Here is a 17,857-nt window from a genome sequence, read left to right as displayed (position 1 = left end):
AAATAAAATAAAATAAAATAAAATAAAATAAAATAAAATAAAATAAAATAAAATAAATAAAATAAAAACAAATCCAAATATGGAAGAAGTGAAATCTTCACACTTTGCAGATTACATGACACTATATATAGACAACCCTAAAGAGCCCACCCAGTAACACTAGAACTCATAAATGAATTCAGCAATGTCACAGGATACAAAATCATTGTACAGCAATCTGTTGCGTTTCTAGACAATACTGAAGTAGTAGAAAGAGAAATTAAGAAAACAGTCCCATTTACAGTTGTACACCAAATAATAAGATATCTATGAATAAATCTAACCAAAGTGGTGAGCAACCTATACTCTGAAAACTATAAAACAGTGATGAGAGAAATTCAAGATGACACAAAGATATGGAAGGACATTCCATACTCGTGGATTGGAAGTACAAATTTCATGAAAATGTCTATACTTCCCAAAGCAATTGACACTTTTAATGCAATCTCCATCAAAAAACCAACAGCATTTTTCACAGAACTAGAAGAGTCCTAAAATTTGTATGGAACCACAAAAGACCCCAGCCTTCAGAGTAAACAACCTTTATGTGAAATGATAATTATGGATGGCATTATGCCCCTGGATCTTTTGCTCCAAAACACAGTAACTCTGGCCTAAGTATTTGAACAAACATTAGACATATCCCAACCAAGGATCATTCTACAAAATACATTCTACAAACATACCCCCAAAACTTTGCAGATTATGAAAATATGGAAAATCTAAAAATTGTCATGGCCAAGTGGAGCCTGACATAGGATGACTGTAATGTGCCAGCTGGGATGAGTCTGGAACAGAAGAAGTTAAAACCAAAGCGATCTGAATACAAATATAAACTTTAGTTAATACTACCATATCTCTTTGGGATATTGATTGTGATCATGTACCAACTCATAGGACATCAATATTCAGAAAACAGTCTGATGTATGTGGAGACTCAGTAATACCTTCCCAATTTTTTTGGTAACTAGGAACCCATCGCAAATGAAAAGATTATTAGTAATCATGGTTTTATGTTTTCAACACATAATATTATATGACTAGTTCTAGTATTAGTTACTAGTGATGAACGTGTACCTATTCTTGTTCTTACTAATGTTTAATTTAAATAATAGCATTCATGGTACAGAAAACTGAATGCATGATATATAAATCATAGAAACATCTACGTTACATATTTTAAGATAATAACGTATGTATATACCACTGTATTGTGTGGTATGTAAATTAAGTGTTTTTCTGATCTTGAATGAGCATGTCATTGAATGGCTTTCCATAAAGGTGGTTATCCTAGATAATGAATGATACTCAGATTTTACAGGATGTACTTCAAATCATGCCTGAACATTGTCAAAATAAAAATATACACACGGCCAGATGAATCATTGTGACTGGCTCACCTATTGTAAAGAATCCTTGATTTAATATTTTCATGCATGTTTTTAGCAGGAATGCACGAGAATCAAATATTTCAAATCAAAGAGATATCCAAAGACTGGAAGAACGATAGGGAGTTCAAGGGGTTTCAGAAGGAAAAGATGTGACAATGAAGTGGCAGTCACAGGCAAGCAGCTTTCTCTTGGCTACTTTGACAGGTTTGCATGAGAGGATGTCCATCACAGCATGTGATCTGCAAAAGGGTAAGACCCAGAAGTACAAGAGGGAAAGACAACGCTTTAGGAAGAGGTGACTTGCAAAGGGTGCTTCTGTGCCTAAGTGATGGCTCAGGAACCTGGCTGGGTGTCCCTGGGTCAAAGACTTCAAAAGGCCAGCAGTAACCTAGACTCACAAAGATCTTAGTAACATACATCAAAGTAACTTAGAGCCACAAAGATCTTAGAGCCACAGAGTTGATCTTCACCTATGATTAGGAGATGGTCACAGTTTCACAGGATATGATCATCGGGCCGGCAGAGGATGGCTAAAATATTATTTAGGGCTATGTTTTTAATTAAAAAAATGTATGTGTAAAAATTTGGGTTTGGAATGTTAAGAAAAATCACAGACTCGTCATGGAGTTACTTATGTTAAGGCCCCATGTCACTAAACCTAATTTCATTCCTGTAGGAATGTAACCTTTAACCAGTCAGCAAATAATTTCCTAGTCAGTGCTGGAAATTTAACTGATAGATCACTTCCATTCCCCTCAGGGAGGTAATATTGTCTAAATAAGATATTCCATGCCACCATTTTTTTAAGTTTGTTTATATTGAGAGAGAGAGAGAGAGAGCACATGCAAGGGAGGGGCAGGAATAGAGGGAAAGAGAGAATCCCACGACAACGAGGTCATGATCTGAGCCAGGATCAAGAGTTAGACACTTAACCAAGCCATTCAGGCACCCTGAGAATGTGGAGTTTTAAACGTTAGCGGTCTTGGCTGGGACACAGCCATAAGGGCACTGGCCTACTCCTGAAGAGAATGCAGCAAACGACTTGCAGGCAGACGGCATGGAAACAGTGATCTGTACATCACCTGGTGCACACAGTGGGGAGATTATACACTCATCGTGGAGAGCATCCCTGAGAGGCAGTGTTCACAATGAGGGGACAAAGGAGCTAGGACAGAGGAGCTGGGTGGCACCATTTTCCTCCTCTTTCCCCCAGCATAAACAGAGAGCCATCTTCTGGAAACAAGGTCATCCCCACACTGCCTGCCTAAGCTGCTTACACCAACCCCACATTCCTGTGCTTTGGCGAGTCTAGCCTTCTAGTTCAATAAAGCTTGCCTCAGTCCCAATGGAGCTGGCCCCTTCCCCAGAAGACCAGGTGAAGCCCATGACCACACCACCTCTCTTGACCAGACAGTTCTGCAGGACTTCACTTCGAGTGGCAGTTTTCAAGTCTCATTTAACAAGCAGATCAGAGCAGACCGAAATAAAATTCAGCACATTCTGGCCAAGGACCATACATTGCCCATACAACTGCCCTGAAGGATAGTGCAGCCAGAACACAAAACACTGCATGCAACACATACCACAGACATTCCCTGATGTGCCAGACCCTGGACACGAGATGACCTCCTCTTCATAAAGCCATTCATCTCACAGGCAGGTAACATAATGAGTTTTGGTAACACAGAGAAGGCAAATACTCAGCCAAAATGCCAAGACAAGAGGAATGCATCCCAAATGAAAGAACAAGATAAGGTCATGGGCAGAGAAATGGAAGGAACACTTCCAAACTCATTCTATGAGGCCAGCTTGGCCTTGAGTCCAAACTAGACAAAGACCCCACTAAAAAGGAAAACTACAGGCCAATTTCCCTGATGAACCTGGATGCAAAAATTCTCAACAAAACTTAGCAAACCAGATCCAACAATACATAAAAAGAATTATTCACCACAATGAATCGGATTTATTCCTGGGATGCACAACAGATTCAATATCTGCAAATCAACTGATGCGATACATCACATTGATAAAAGAAAGGATAACAACCATATGATCCTCTCAATAGATGCAGAAAAAGCATTTGACAAAATGCAGCATCCATTCTTGATGAAAACAAAAAACCCTCATGAAAGGAGGGATAAAAGGATTGTGCCTCATATCAGTATGTCCAGATATGAAAGACCCACAGCTACTATCATTTTCAATGAGGAAAAACTGAGATCTTTCTCCCTAAGGTCAGGAACACGACTGGGATATCCACTTTCACCACTATTATTCAACATACTGTTGGAAGTCCTAACCTCAGCAATCAGACAACAAAAAGAAATACAAGGTGTCCAAATTGGCAAGGAGGAGTCAACCTTTCCCTCTTCGCAGACATGATACTTTGCATGGAAAATACAAAAGACTCCACTGAAAAACTGCTAGTACTGATACAGGAATTCAGGAAAGTCTCAGGATATAAAATCAATATACAGAAGTTGATTGCACTTCTATACACCAATAATGAATCAGCAGAAAGAGAAATCAAGGAATTGATCTCATTTACAACTGCACTGAAAATCATAAAATACCCAGGGATAAGCATAACCAAAAAGGTAAAAGAGCAGTACACTTAAAACAATAGAGGGGCGTCTGGGTGGCTGAGTCGGTTAAGCACTGACTTCGGCTCAGGTCATGATCCCGCATTTGTGGGATGGAGTCCCACGACAGGCTCTGTGCTGACAGCTCAGAGCCTGGAGCCTGCTTCAGAGTCTGTCTCTCTCTCTCTCTCTCTCTCTCTCTCTCTGCCCCTCCCCTGCTCATGTGCTCTCTCTTTCTCTCTCTCAAAAATAAACATTAAAAAAAATAAAGGAACAAACCATACAACGTCTATGAAAGAAACTGAAGAAACACAAAGAAATGGAGAAAGATTCCATGTTCATGGATTAGAAGAAGAAATATTGTTAAAATGTCAATACTAACCAAAGCAATCAATACATTCGATGCAATTCCTATCAAAATAACACCAGCATTCTTCACAAAGCTAGAACAAGCAACCCTAAAATTTGTAAGGAACCAGAAAAGACCTCAAATAGCCAAAGTCATGTTGAAAAAGAAAAACAAAGTTGGAGACATTACAGTTCTGGACTTTATAGTGTATTAGAAAGCTGCAATCATCAAAACAGTATGGTACAGGCACAAAAACAGACACAGACATCAATGGAATGGAATAGGGAACCCAGAAATTGACCCTCAAACATATGGCTGAGTAATCTCTGACAACGCCGGAAAAAATATCCAATGGAAAAAAAGAGTCTCTTCAGCAAATGGTACTGGGAAAACTGGACAGTGAGAGGAATGAACCTGGATTATGTTCTTAAACCACGCACACGCACACACACGCAAACACACACGCACACACACACATACACCTCTCAAAATGAATGAAAGATCTAAATGTAAGACAGGAGCCATCAAAATCCTAGAGGAGAAAAGACGCAATCTACCTCCTTGATCCTGGCTGCAGCAACTTCTTGATTGTCATGTCTCCAGAAGCAAGGACAATAAAAACCAAAATGAACTATTGGGACCTCAAGATAAAAAGCTTCTGCACAGCACAGGACACAATCGGCAAAACTAAAAGGCAACTAAATGAAATGGGAGAAGATATTTTCAGGTAACATATCAGATAAAGGGTTAGTACCCAAAATCTATTAAGAACTTATCATACTCAACACCCAAAAACCAAATAATCCAGTGAAGAAATGGGCAAAAGACATGAAGAGACACTTTAACAAAGATGACATCCAGATTGGTCACACGTGAAAAGATGCTCAATCTCACTAGTCATCACTGAAATACAAATCAAAACCACAATGAAATAACCCCTCACACCTATCAGAATGGCTAAAATTAACATCTCAGGAAATTACAGATGTTGGAAAAGATGCAGAGAAAGGGAACGCTTTTGCAATGCTGGTGGGAATGCAGTCGTGTAGCCACTCTGGAAAATAGTATGGAGATCTCTCACAAAAAAACAAGAATAGAACTACACTAGGACCAAGCAATTGCACTACTAAGTATTTATCCAAAGGATACACTAACGCTGACTCAAAGTGGCACATGCACTCCAATGTTTATAGCAGCATTATCAACAATAGCTAAATTATGCAAAGAGCCCAAATGACCATTGACTGATGAATGGATAAAGAAGATGTGGTATATTTTTACAAGGGAATATTACTTGGTGATTAAAAAGAGTGAAATCTTGCTATTTGCAACAGCGTGGATGGAACCGGACTTTATTATGCTAAGCAAAATATGTCAGAGAAAGAAACACATCATATGATTTCTCTCATATGTGGAATTTAATAAAACTGATGAACGTAGTGAAAGGAAAGCAAAAATAAGATACAAACAGAAGAAGTCAAATGATAAGAGACTCTTAAAAACAGAGGAGAAACTCAGGGATCCTGGAGGGTTACTGAATAGGGGTATGGGCTAAATGGGTGGTGGGCATTTAGGAGGATTACTTAGAATGAGTACTGCGTATATTTTGTACTTGATGGATCACTAAATTCTACTCCTGAAACTTTATTCCACTTTAAAGTAACTAATATTCCAGTTTAAGGTAACTTGGGCTTAAATTTAAAAAAGAAGAAATATTAAAAATAAGTAAAGAAATGTACTACCAGTCAAAAGAAATGAATATTTAAATCGGACTCTTTGAGTGGAAATGAAAGACCAAAAGTGTTACAGACAAGAAAGGATCAGAGAAAACATCAAGAAACAATGGCAAAACAACTAGTAGAATGGCACTAAATATATACCTATCAATAATTACTCTGAATGTACATGGACTAAATGCTCCAATCAAAAGACATTGGATAGGCTGTCAGAATGGCCAAAAAAAAGAAAAGAAAGGAAAAGAAAAGAAAAGAAACAAACAAACAAAAAAAAAGACCTATCTAGATGTTCCCTATAAAGCCTTATTTGGACTTAAGTCACCTGCAGATTTAAAGTGAGGAAATGAAGAAACATTTATCATGTCAATAATGTCAAAAGAAAGCCAGTAGCAATACTTATATCAGGCAAAATAAACTTTAAAACTGAGACTCTATTTTGGTACTCTTTGGGTAAATACCTAAAGTGAAATTGCATACATCCAATATTTATAGCAGCATTATCAACCGTAGCCAAACTATGGAGAAAGCCCAAGTATCCATCAACTGATGAAGGTATAAAGAAGTTATGGGGTGTGTGTGTGTTTGTGTGTGTGTGTGTGTGTATGTGTGTGTGTGTGTGTATACGTATGTACATATGTGTATGTTCATATATACATACATACATATGCATATACAGTGAAATATAACTCAGCTTCAAGAAGAATGAAATCTTACCATTAGCAACGATGTGGATGGAGCTAGAATGTATTATGCTAAGTGAATATGTCAATCAGAGAAAGATAAATATATGATTTCACTCGTGGAATTTAAGAAAAAGATGAAAATGAGGGAAGGGGGCAGGAAACAGAAGAGTGGTAACAAACCACATGAGTCTCCTAATGTTAGAGGAAAAAACTGAAGGTTGATGGTGGGATATGGGTGAGCACTGCGCTAGATGGGGGACGAGTATTAAGGAGAGCACTTGTTGTGATGAGTACTGGGTGTTGTATGTAAGGGATGAATCACCGAATTCTACTCCCGAATCCGAGAATGCACCGTATGTCAACTAAGACTTATATTAAAAAATAAATAAATAAGGCTATAACAAGAGTGGAAGACATAATAAGATGTCCCCTCATACTAAAGGGGACAGCCAAACAAGAATATCCAATGATTTTAAATTTTGATGCACCCAACATGCGATCACCAAGTATATAAAACATTTAACAACAACCATAAAAGAACTCATTTATAATAATATAACGATAGTAGAGGACTTTAACACATCACTCACATCAATGGACAGAACCTGTAAACAGAAAATCAACAAGGCAACAATGGCTTTGCATGCCACACCGGACCAGATTGGTTTAACAGATATATTCAGAACACTCCATACTAAAATGTCAGAGCACACATTCTTTTCAAGCGCACATGGGGCATTCTCCAGAGTTGATCACATTCTAGGTCACAAATCAGGCCTCAACAGGTACCCAAAGAGAGATCAGACCAAGCATCATTTCTGACCACAAAGCTAGGAAACTTGAAGTTGACCAGAAAAAAAAAAAAGGGGGGGGGGGAAGGCCACAGATAAAGGGAGGTTAAACAACATGCTACTAAATGAATGGATCAAACAGGAAATAAGTGAGAAAATACAATGAAACAAATGAAAATGAAAATGAAAATACACCTGTAAAAACCTTTGGAATGCAGCAAAAGCAGTCTACAATGGAAGTATATAGCAATACTAGCCTACCTTAAGGAACAAGAAAAATCTCAAACTATCCTAACTGACAACTAAAGGAATGAGAAAAAGAACAGCAGAAGGAAGGAAATAATAGAGATTAAAGCAGAAATAAGGAATATAGAAACCAAAAAGGCACTAGGCCAAATCAATGAAACCAGGGGCTGGTTCTTTGAAAACAGTAATCAACATGAAAACCTCCTAGGCAGACTTTTCACAAAGACAGAAAGGACTCAAATAAATAAAATCACAAGTAAGAAAGGAGAAATAACAGTCAACACCACAAAAATACAGTTAGAATATTATGAACAATTACATGCAACAAATTGGACACGCTGAGAAAAATGGACAAATTCCTAGAAACACACAAAATACCAAAACTGAAACAGAAAGAAACATAAAATCTGAAAAAAGAAAGAAATCAAATTAGTAATTAAAAAAATCTACCCCCCAACACAAGAGTTCAGGGCCAGATGGCTTCACTGATGAATTCTACCATCCATTTAAGGAAGAGGTAATATGTATTCTCCTCGAATTATTACAAAAAATAAAAAAGAAGGAAAACCTACAAATTCATCTTATGAGGCCATCATTACCCTGATACCAAAACCAGATACAGCCTCCACTAAAACCGAAAACTGGAGTGGCACCTGTGTGGCTTGGTCGGTTTACTGTCCAACTCTCAATTTCAGATTAGGACATTATCTTGCGGTGCGTGGGTTCGAGTCCCACGTTGGACCCTGCATTAACAGTGTGGAGCATGGCTGTATTCTCTCTCTCCCTGTCTCTCTGCCTCTCCCTCACTTTTATGTACTCTAAGTAAATAAACATTAAAAATATGTTACAAATTTTTTAAATAAAACTGCAGACCAATAGGCTGATGAGTATGTATGCCCAAATTCCCATTAAAATACCTTCAAGTTAAAGTCAACAATACATTAATAGAATCATTTACCATAATCAAGTGGGATATATTCCTGGGCTGCAAGGGTGATTGCACATTCACAGATCAAACAACATGATGCACCACAATAATAGAAGAAAGGATAAGAACAATATGATGCTTTCAACAGATGCAGGAAAACCATTTGACAAAATGTCACATCCATTCATGATAAAAACCCTCAGCAAAGTACATGGAGACTCAGCCTACCTGCACATATAAAGGTCATCTAGGAAAAACCCACAGCTAATCTCATCCTCAATGGGGAAAAATTGAAAGTTTTTCCTCCAAGGTCAGGGACAAGACAGGGATGATCCCTCTCACCACTGTTATTCCACATAGCACTAGAAGTCCTAGTGACAGCAATCAGACAACAAAAAGAAATAAGAGGAATCCAAATAGGCAAGGAAGAAGTAGAACTTTCGCTATATGGAACTGACATGATGCTCTCTATAAAAAACATGAAAGACTCCCTTAAAAATTGCTAAAATTGATATATGAATTCGACAAATCACAATATACAGAAATCAATGTACATAAATCTATTGCATTTCTGTAGACGAATAATGAATTAACAAAAAGAGAAAGTAAGGGATCAATCCCATTGACAGGTGCACCAAATACCCCAAGATACCTAGAATAAACCTAACCAAAGAGGTGAAAGACCTGTATTCTAAAGGCTATGAAATACTGATGAAAGAAATGGAAGAGGACACAAAGAAAAGGAAATATATTTCATGTTCATGGATGGGAAGAAGAAAATACTGTTAAAATGTTTACACTCCTCAAAACAATCTGCACATGTAATGAAATCCTTATCACACTAACAAAAACATTTGTCACAGAACTAGAACAAATAATCCCAAAATTTGTATGGAACGACAAAGACCCCAAACAGCCAAAACAAAACTGAAAACGAAAACTAAAGCTGGACATCACAGTTCCAGACTTCAGGTTATATTACAAAGCTGTACTGATCAGAACAGTATGCTACTGGCAAAACATCAACAACAACAAAACACAGAGGCATAGATCAATAGAATGGAAACCCAGAAATGAACTCACACCTATATGGTCGTTAATGCTGAGCAAAGCAGGAAAGAATATCGAATGGAAAAAAAAAAAAAGATAGTCTTGGGACACGTGGATGTCTCAGTCACCGAGCATGTGATTGTGGATTCAGCTCAGGTCATGATCTCAGGGCAGTGCAGAGCATGCATGCGATTCTCTGTCTCCATTTCTCTCTGCTCCTCTTCTGCATGCTCTCTCTCTCTCTCTCTCTCTTTCAAAAATAAATAAATAAACTTTAAAAAAAGTCTCCTTAACATTGGTTTTGGAAAAACTAGACAGCAACCTGCAAAACAAAACAAAAACAAAAATGGACCACTTTCTTAAAACATACACAAAAATAAATCCAACATGGATAAAGACCTATGTTTGAAACCTGAAACCATAAAAATCCCAGAGGATAACACAGGTATCTTATTTGACATTGGCTGTACAAACATCTTTGTAGATATATCTCCTGAGATAAGGAAAACACAAGCAAAAATAATGGGACTTCTTAAAAATAAAAAGCTTCTGTCACCAAGGAAATCATCAACAAAACACTCACAGAATGATATTTGCAAACGACATCTGATAAAGGGTTAGTGTCCAAACTATATAAAGTTATACAGCACCCAAAAAATGAGAAATCCGATTAAAAATAGGCAGAAGACATGAATGGACACTTTCCCAGGGAAGACATACACATAGCCAAGAGACACATGAAAGATGCTCAACCATACTGATCTTCAGGGAAATACAATTCAAAAGTACAATGAGATAACACATCACATCTGTCAGAATGACTAAAATCAATGAAGGCTGAAACAGCAGGTGTTGCCAAGGATGTGGGGAAAGAGAAACACTCTTGCACTGTGGGTAGGAATGCAAACTGGTGCAGCCACTCTGGAAAACATCATGGAGATTTGTCAAAAGAAAAAAAAACTGGAAATAGAACTACGTTTTGATCCAGAAATTTCACTATGAGGTATTTACAGAAAGAATACAAAAATAATTCTTCAAAGGTATACATGCACCCTGATGTTTACAGCAACATTTTCTACAACAGCCAAATTACGGAAACTGCCCAAGCACCCATCAACTGGTGAATAAATTGAGATGTAGTAAATGGAACGTAATATTACTTAACCGTAAAAACATGAAATCTTGTCATTTGCCACGAGGTGGATGGAGCAAGAGAATGTAATGCTGGGTGAAATAAGCCTGTCAGAGAAAGAAAAATACCAGATGATTTCACTAACACATGAAAATAAAACAAAACAAAGGTGGGGGGGAGGAGACAATGACAAACAAACAGACTCTTAACTAGGAAACAAACTGAGGGCTTCCACAGTGAGGTGAGGAAATGGGTGAAACAGCTGCTGGGGATTAAGAAGTGCACCTGGGATGAGCACTGGGTGACGTGTGGAAGTGTTGCTCTATATTGCACACCTGAAACTAATATTACACTGTGTCTTCACTCACTGGAATTTAAATTCAAAGATAAAATAAGGTTAATGACAGCTACCTACCAGGTTTTCTGTAGTTTTCAATCACTTCACTATGTTGGAAAAATAACAATTAAATTTTTTTTAAAAGCATGTATGATGTGGGGGACAGTTTGTGCCCTTACCTCGGTCTCTGGTTCCAGCAGGACTCGGAAAGTGGGTCCCAGCTCATTCTTCTAGAAGGTCCTGAGACGAACATTTCATGTATTCACGTCCTAACAGAATGCAGCTCCCGTTCTTCTGAGTTTCTGTCAGGATTTCTTCCCGGAAACAAGCCTGAATCTGGAACAAACCATCCACTGCATCTATGAGGTGATGTTGTGGGACCCTGCAATCCGTGAGTCCTTTAGTAAAATACGTATTGTTCAAATACTGTCCGGGAAGGGGAGGAATGAAACATGGGGACAACCCAGAAAAATGCAAGGGCCTGTGCTGCTCAGCAACTAGCTTGCCCAGGGAAGCCACCCAGTGTCCCCTCCTCAGCACTCAGTACAACAAGGCAGCTTCTCTCTGGCGACTCAGGAGACACCAAGTTGCTGCAAAGCTCCCAAGGTCACCCCTGGGGCGGGCAGCAGAACCTGCTGGAAACACATCTCTGCTCTCTGTCCTGAGGCAGCAGCAGAGGCCCTGCGTCCCCTGGGAGCAACAGAAGCCCTTCCTGCTCTCAGGTGCCCTGGGTCAGAAAAGCCGATGGTGCGCCCTCTGCTGGCCATCACTGCCCAGCAGAAGAACCGCCCCTCCGGGTCTGTGGTGCTCGAGCTCTCTCTGCTGGCCACCATGGGAATTCCTGCAATGTTGATGTCCCTGGTCACTCAGCTGAGGGACCAGAGGTGCTCTGGGCAACTCAGCCTGTTCTCCATATTGGGAAGGGTCTTAGTGACAGGGCCTGGGACACAAAGAAATCTTTCCCTTCTCCTTTCTTGTGAATGAAGAATGAAACCAAATTTATTAATGTAATGACATCATTTGTAGTGCTTTAAGCAATGTTTCCAGAAAAATAGACCGCCAATTTACACATGCTGAACATGAGGTAATTGTGTTTACCACCTAAGTGTTTAGGTTAGATAAAGAATGGACACCTTTGAGAGAGGTACTGGGTTCCAGGTATGGAATGAATGAGTCCTAGGGATACAAGGGACAGCCAATGGGATAGAGTCAATCCTGTAATAATACTGTTGCATGCTTTCACATGATAGCTACACTTGTGCTTAAATATAACATAATTTATAGACATATGGAATGACTACAATGTATGCCTAAAACTAATACAACAAATGTGTAAAAAATATTTCAATTAAAAGTCGACATCCTTTACACTCTTTAATTTCTCTTTCTTTGCCAATAAACTACCATTCCTGGGGTGCTTGGGTGGCTTACTTTGTTAAGCGTCCAACTTCCACTCAGGTCATGATCTTGCAGCCCATGAGTTTGAGCCCTGTGTCAGGCTCTGTTCTGACAGCTCAGAGCCTGGAGCTTGCCTCAGATTCAGTGTCTCCCGCTCTCTTCCCCACTTCCACACTCAGGCTCTCTCAAAAAAAGAAAAAAAATTATAAATTATAAAAAAATTATAAATTTAAAAGAATCATTCCTAATTTACAATCTGTGAAATTCCATTTATACCAGATTCTCTAACATCACCATCTTGATGTTGAGTGCTTATCTGAAAAGTCACTAATAATATCTTTGATGACACATATGTGACAAGGTCAGAATGCAACTTACAGGGAGCTACACATCTGTTATGAATTTACTGTATGTATCCTTGGCTAATATTTCCAATGAAATGTGCTTTAGGGATACAGATGGATGAAATAATGTCCATCAGTCATATAGGTCAAATTCCTATAGGACCATTATGCCTTCAGTTATTAATTGCCATCTCTTCAAAATTAAAAGAAAGCTGGGACAAGAAAATGTGTTTGAATTTGATGTAAGAGAAGACTATGGTGTTTTAAAGGGTTCACCTACCATCTGGCATCCTCAGTTTGGCAGTGGACAGGAGGATAGCAACCCATGATCCTGATGCACACCGCTAGTTCCAGAGGGAGATATGGACCTTACTGTCAAGTACTTTTTATCAATATCAGCAGTTCAACTCTGCCAGGTCCAGACTGCCAGAACTGGGGGCAACACAATGCCTGATGCCTGGGATTAGAACATGAGGAAGGCCAGCTGGTAGGGGCGGGGGGGAAATCCAACAGGGCCTGGGGCAGTGAGGGAGATGGCTCTGGGTCACCTCCCCACAGGGTAGGATCTGGAGTTTACCTGCCAAAGAGCAGCACACTCTCCCTCAAGACATCCTTCTCCATGACAGAACATGAGACTGAGCCTCACAATTCCAGGAGAAATGAGGGATACCCATCTTTTCAAATGCAATGGCCTCTGCAAAGCTTGGTCCCAGGGATGTTGGAGTCTTGGAGTCACAGAACTCTGATGCCCATGATACCAGCCCTTTCTGCCCCAGCACTTAGAGCCACTTCATACATCCCCTCTCTCCTGGCCCATGTCACCCCGTCCACATACCTGAACCAGGTCTCTACTTTCCTCCTTGTACTTCCTCTTTGTCTCTGTTTCTCTCTAACCACATCTCTCTCTCTCTCTCTGATAATTCCTTTTACTCTCTAGGACTTGCCCAATTCCCCTATCACTCATCCAGGGTCTCTCTCCCTGCCTGTCTCTTTCTCCACCTCTCCCCAGGCTTCAGGCTATGTACTCTGTGCATGCAGCCCTGTCCAGGAGCACAGGGCACTCCTGTCTCTCCCTCTGTCCTGTCATGTTTCATCCCAGGCCCTGATCACAATGGAGGAGAATCCCCTGTACAACAGCTGCTCACATTGACATTTGCTATAGCAATGCTGGCAGCATGTGGACAGCCAGACATTTACCCTTGGTGGCTCAACCATGACCCAAAAGCTGCTGGAGGGCTGACTGCTTCCCTAAGCTGGGAGGAAAAAGGGGCTCAGAGGGTTCAGGGTCCCTGGGGCAAAGTGGATTGGATTGGCCAATGTACAAGGAGCCATATACTTACATCCAACTCTCCTGGGTGGTGTCGAAGGAACCTATCTCAGACCATGGACCTCTGCCCTCCCCATCACTCAATAAGGCAACAAGGGAAGCTTTATGGGACATCATGTGACTCACCACAAAAGTTGTGCCATTTTCCCCCTTGGAGGCCACCTGGATTGGTGCTATTGGGAGCAGCTGGTAAGATGCACAAGGGCACAAGAGCTGAGTTAATGCAGGGCCTCCTTACTATTCTCCTGAATCCATTCCTCACCATCAGAATAGAGCCTTTCCTGGAGACAGATACCTGCCCTGTTCATCAGCACAAACCTCATCATCTAGCACACATGCCGTTGCTCATGAATATCTATCTACAAATTAACAACCACCACGAGAGCTCCCTAAAGGGTGTATCCAACTCCTCAGATGGAACTATAGGTCCCTTCCAGGCAATACAAACCCAAAGAATGATCTGTTTTCTTCCACCAATACTGTACATACTATGTGTTTGTTAACTGCATATACAGGAACCCCAAAGTGTACACTTGATGAGGAATGAGTGTCGATTTTCCTGGAAGCAGAACCTGACACAGAAACACAACTGTGACCAGTGTATTAGGGGACATTAGGAAGGACACAGTGGAGGAGATGGGGTGGGCAGGGAAAGCATTCAGACCAAGGGGCAGATTAGACACCATCTCTAAATATATAATAACCACAGCTGGTTTGTAATGGTTCAGTGTCCTCTTCAAATTTCAAACTGACTGCCCTCTACATCAAGATGATTTTGAGTTATTGTAAAGGGATCTTCTATTATCCTCTATGTGTTTTGTCTTCTACAATACATCTATGGCCTTGGATGAGCCCATATTTGTGTGGCTGCATTTGTGTGTCTACCTGTAATGGAAGAAGATTATCCTCAGATCTTAGAGGTAGATCCCTGAATGTACACATTCTCCTACTTATCTTTTCCTTCTTTGTAAAGGAGGACCTGAATTTTAATAGAAAACACACAGGGGTGTTTGTTGTATCTTTTGAAACAGGAATTGCCAATCTCCCAGCCTCAGGCATTATACCCTTAGTTTCATGAAATTGAATGAACATCTGTTGATGATCTTCTGTGTGCAGGTACATTCATTTCCACCCTGAGAAGAGTGAGTGCCCACTCATCCCATACATTTTACAAATTCCTTATGTGCTTAACCACCTCTTCATTGCACTGACCTCAGAGATCAACATTGTCCCTTCTTCTCAGATTACAAAGCTGAGGCTCTGAGATGGCCCCAGTGAGAGCTGGCATTAGGGCTGAGACAGCAGGAACACACGCAAAGCCTCGGGAAATTGTGAGGGAAGTCTCGGAATTGAAAACCTTCAGGCAGGGTGGTGAAAGCAGGTTCAGGGGTGCAGTGACAAGAGTCCAGCAGGGGCATTTCCTGGTCAAACCGGAATTCCCCGCTAAGAGTCTGACTCAGGCTGAAGTCCAAGGAAGCCACACAGCTGATCTACAACCTTTCATCGCATTTAGTCTCACAGAGACACACAAACTTAGGCAGACAAGCATCCCATAAGAACCATGTTAAACTACGATTCTCCAGGGCATTCTTTCACACAGATCCAAAACCTTCAGAAAACCAAGGGAAACAACAGTCTTTATTTAGATGATGAACTAGGTGCACTTTGGCCACAATGACATTTCAGAGATGATACCTGCATGAACTGTCCTTGAACCTATGCAGCAGCTCTGTGTGGACCTCATGCTGCACTCACTCTCCCTGCCCAGGTTGTGGGCCCTACCAGAAATGACCTACAACTCCATATCACTGACTCCAACACCCTCCCCTCTGCACCATCTCAGCTCTTCCTCCAATTCGTTCCCATGAGATTCATGTCTCCATCTCTTGTACATGAGGACCCACTACTGGAGCTTCCACTATTGTAGATCAGAAGCCCCAGGTCATTTAATGCATGTGACTCTCTCCCCGTTAGGACACTTGAATCCCCTGATGGTAAGTGTTTGCTTCATCCCTCACAGAGCCAAGAACATGGACTCTGTAAAAGGCACATCTGCAGAACTGATACACCTGCCTTTCTATGAAGATTCTTTCTTTCTCCAAAAGAGACACCTGCAGCCCAGCTCAGTATTAGAAAATGACACAGCCCAACATACGTATGTCCTGAGAAACTTGAGGCATCTTAACAGTGTCCTCAGCCAGCAGCACCCTTGTATTGCAAAGCCTGTGAGGCCATCTCTACATCTTCTCAAAGACTCAACAAGACAGAAGACGAACATGCTGAACATGTCAACTGATACTGTTCATATCATCTTACAAATTGTCGAGGTGGAGGTGGTGGGTCCTATCCTTGAGGACACCAAGGAGCTGGAGGTGGCTCATAGAGTCCATGAACAGTGCTAAAGGGGATCTGTGCAGAAGGGCCTACATGGTGGATCTGGTACAGAAGGAGGACCTCTTGCATCCATAGGGACCTGCAGAACAGAAGTGACAGGTATGTTGGTATGACACACAGAAGCAGAATGCCCACAGGAGCTGAAACACAATGAAACAGGTGTTGGCACCTGGCCCCTTCTTCAGTCATGGGTTCTAGTAGAACACAGCATCAGTGCCAGAAAACTCTACCCTCCCATGAGGTCCCACCTACAGCCTGAAGGTACCAGATGGCATAAGGAAAAACTACTGTCTCCACACGTCACTGCCAACGTTTACAAATGCAGAAAGCTAAGGGATCCTATTCTAGATCGATGGCAGTAATGCCAGTCTAATAAAGGAGCGTATTCCAGAGATTCAGGCATCTGTGTCCTGGACCCCTCTGGTTGTCCTCTTCCACCAGATCTGCAGACTTTTTATTTGCAGATTGAGAATAGACAGAACATGAAGTAATGAAAGAAAAGCCCAAAACCACACAGAGATTCAGGGCCACCCCAGGGTCAAAGCTCAACCTACCATCCCATGCCTGTGCTCACTCTGCTTCCCTCCCTGACAAAGACATTTTCTGTGCAAGGCCACAGAGACCTCTGAGGAGATGGAGATTCCTGGAGTCCTGCAGGGGGCCTAGAAATGTGTTTTCTGAGAGAAACACATTATCTGTCCACATTCATTGGTCCCAGGTATGTTTATCTTAATTCACAGGTAATTCAGCTTTTAAATACAATAAGAGTTGCAGAGGTATTTTGTCCAGTTGTAAAAGGGAGCTAGAAATTCTACACAAAAGAATGAACAGAAACATGTCTCGATTTCAGGTGTAAAACTCCCATAAGGCATCATGAGACAAAGTACCAGTTACAACTGCTCCCGGGACACAAGAAAACCTGCTCATATAAACACACCTGAAGACCTCTTTGAGGTACTGGCCCTGCAAGTAATCACTGATTCTCTCCCTTCACAACTGCAGATCCACGTACATTTTCAAGTACACGTGCCGCTTCTAAAAATTCAGAGTATTTCCACTTAGGGGACAACTGGAGAAATTCTCTATCGCACATTTACCAACACAAAAGGACCAGTAATGAATTCTGAAAT

Source organism: Panthera uncia, chromosome B1, assembly GCF_023721935.1.
Source record: "Panthera uncia isolate 11264 chromosome B1, Puncia_PCG_1.0, whole genome shotgun sequence".
NCBI classification, from domain to species: domain Eukaryota; kingdom Metazoa; phylum Chordata; class Mammalia; order Carnivora; family Felidae; genus Panthera; species Panthera uncia.
Note: the sequence above shows the minus strand (reverse complement) of the source record.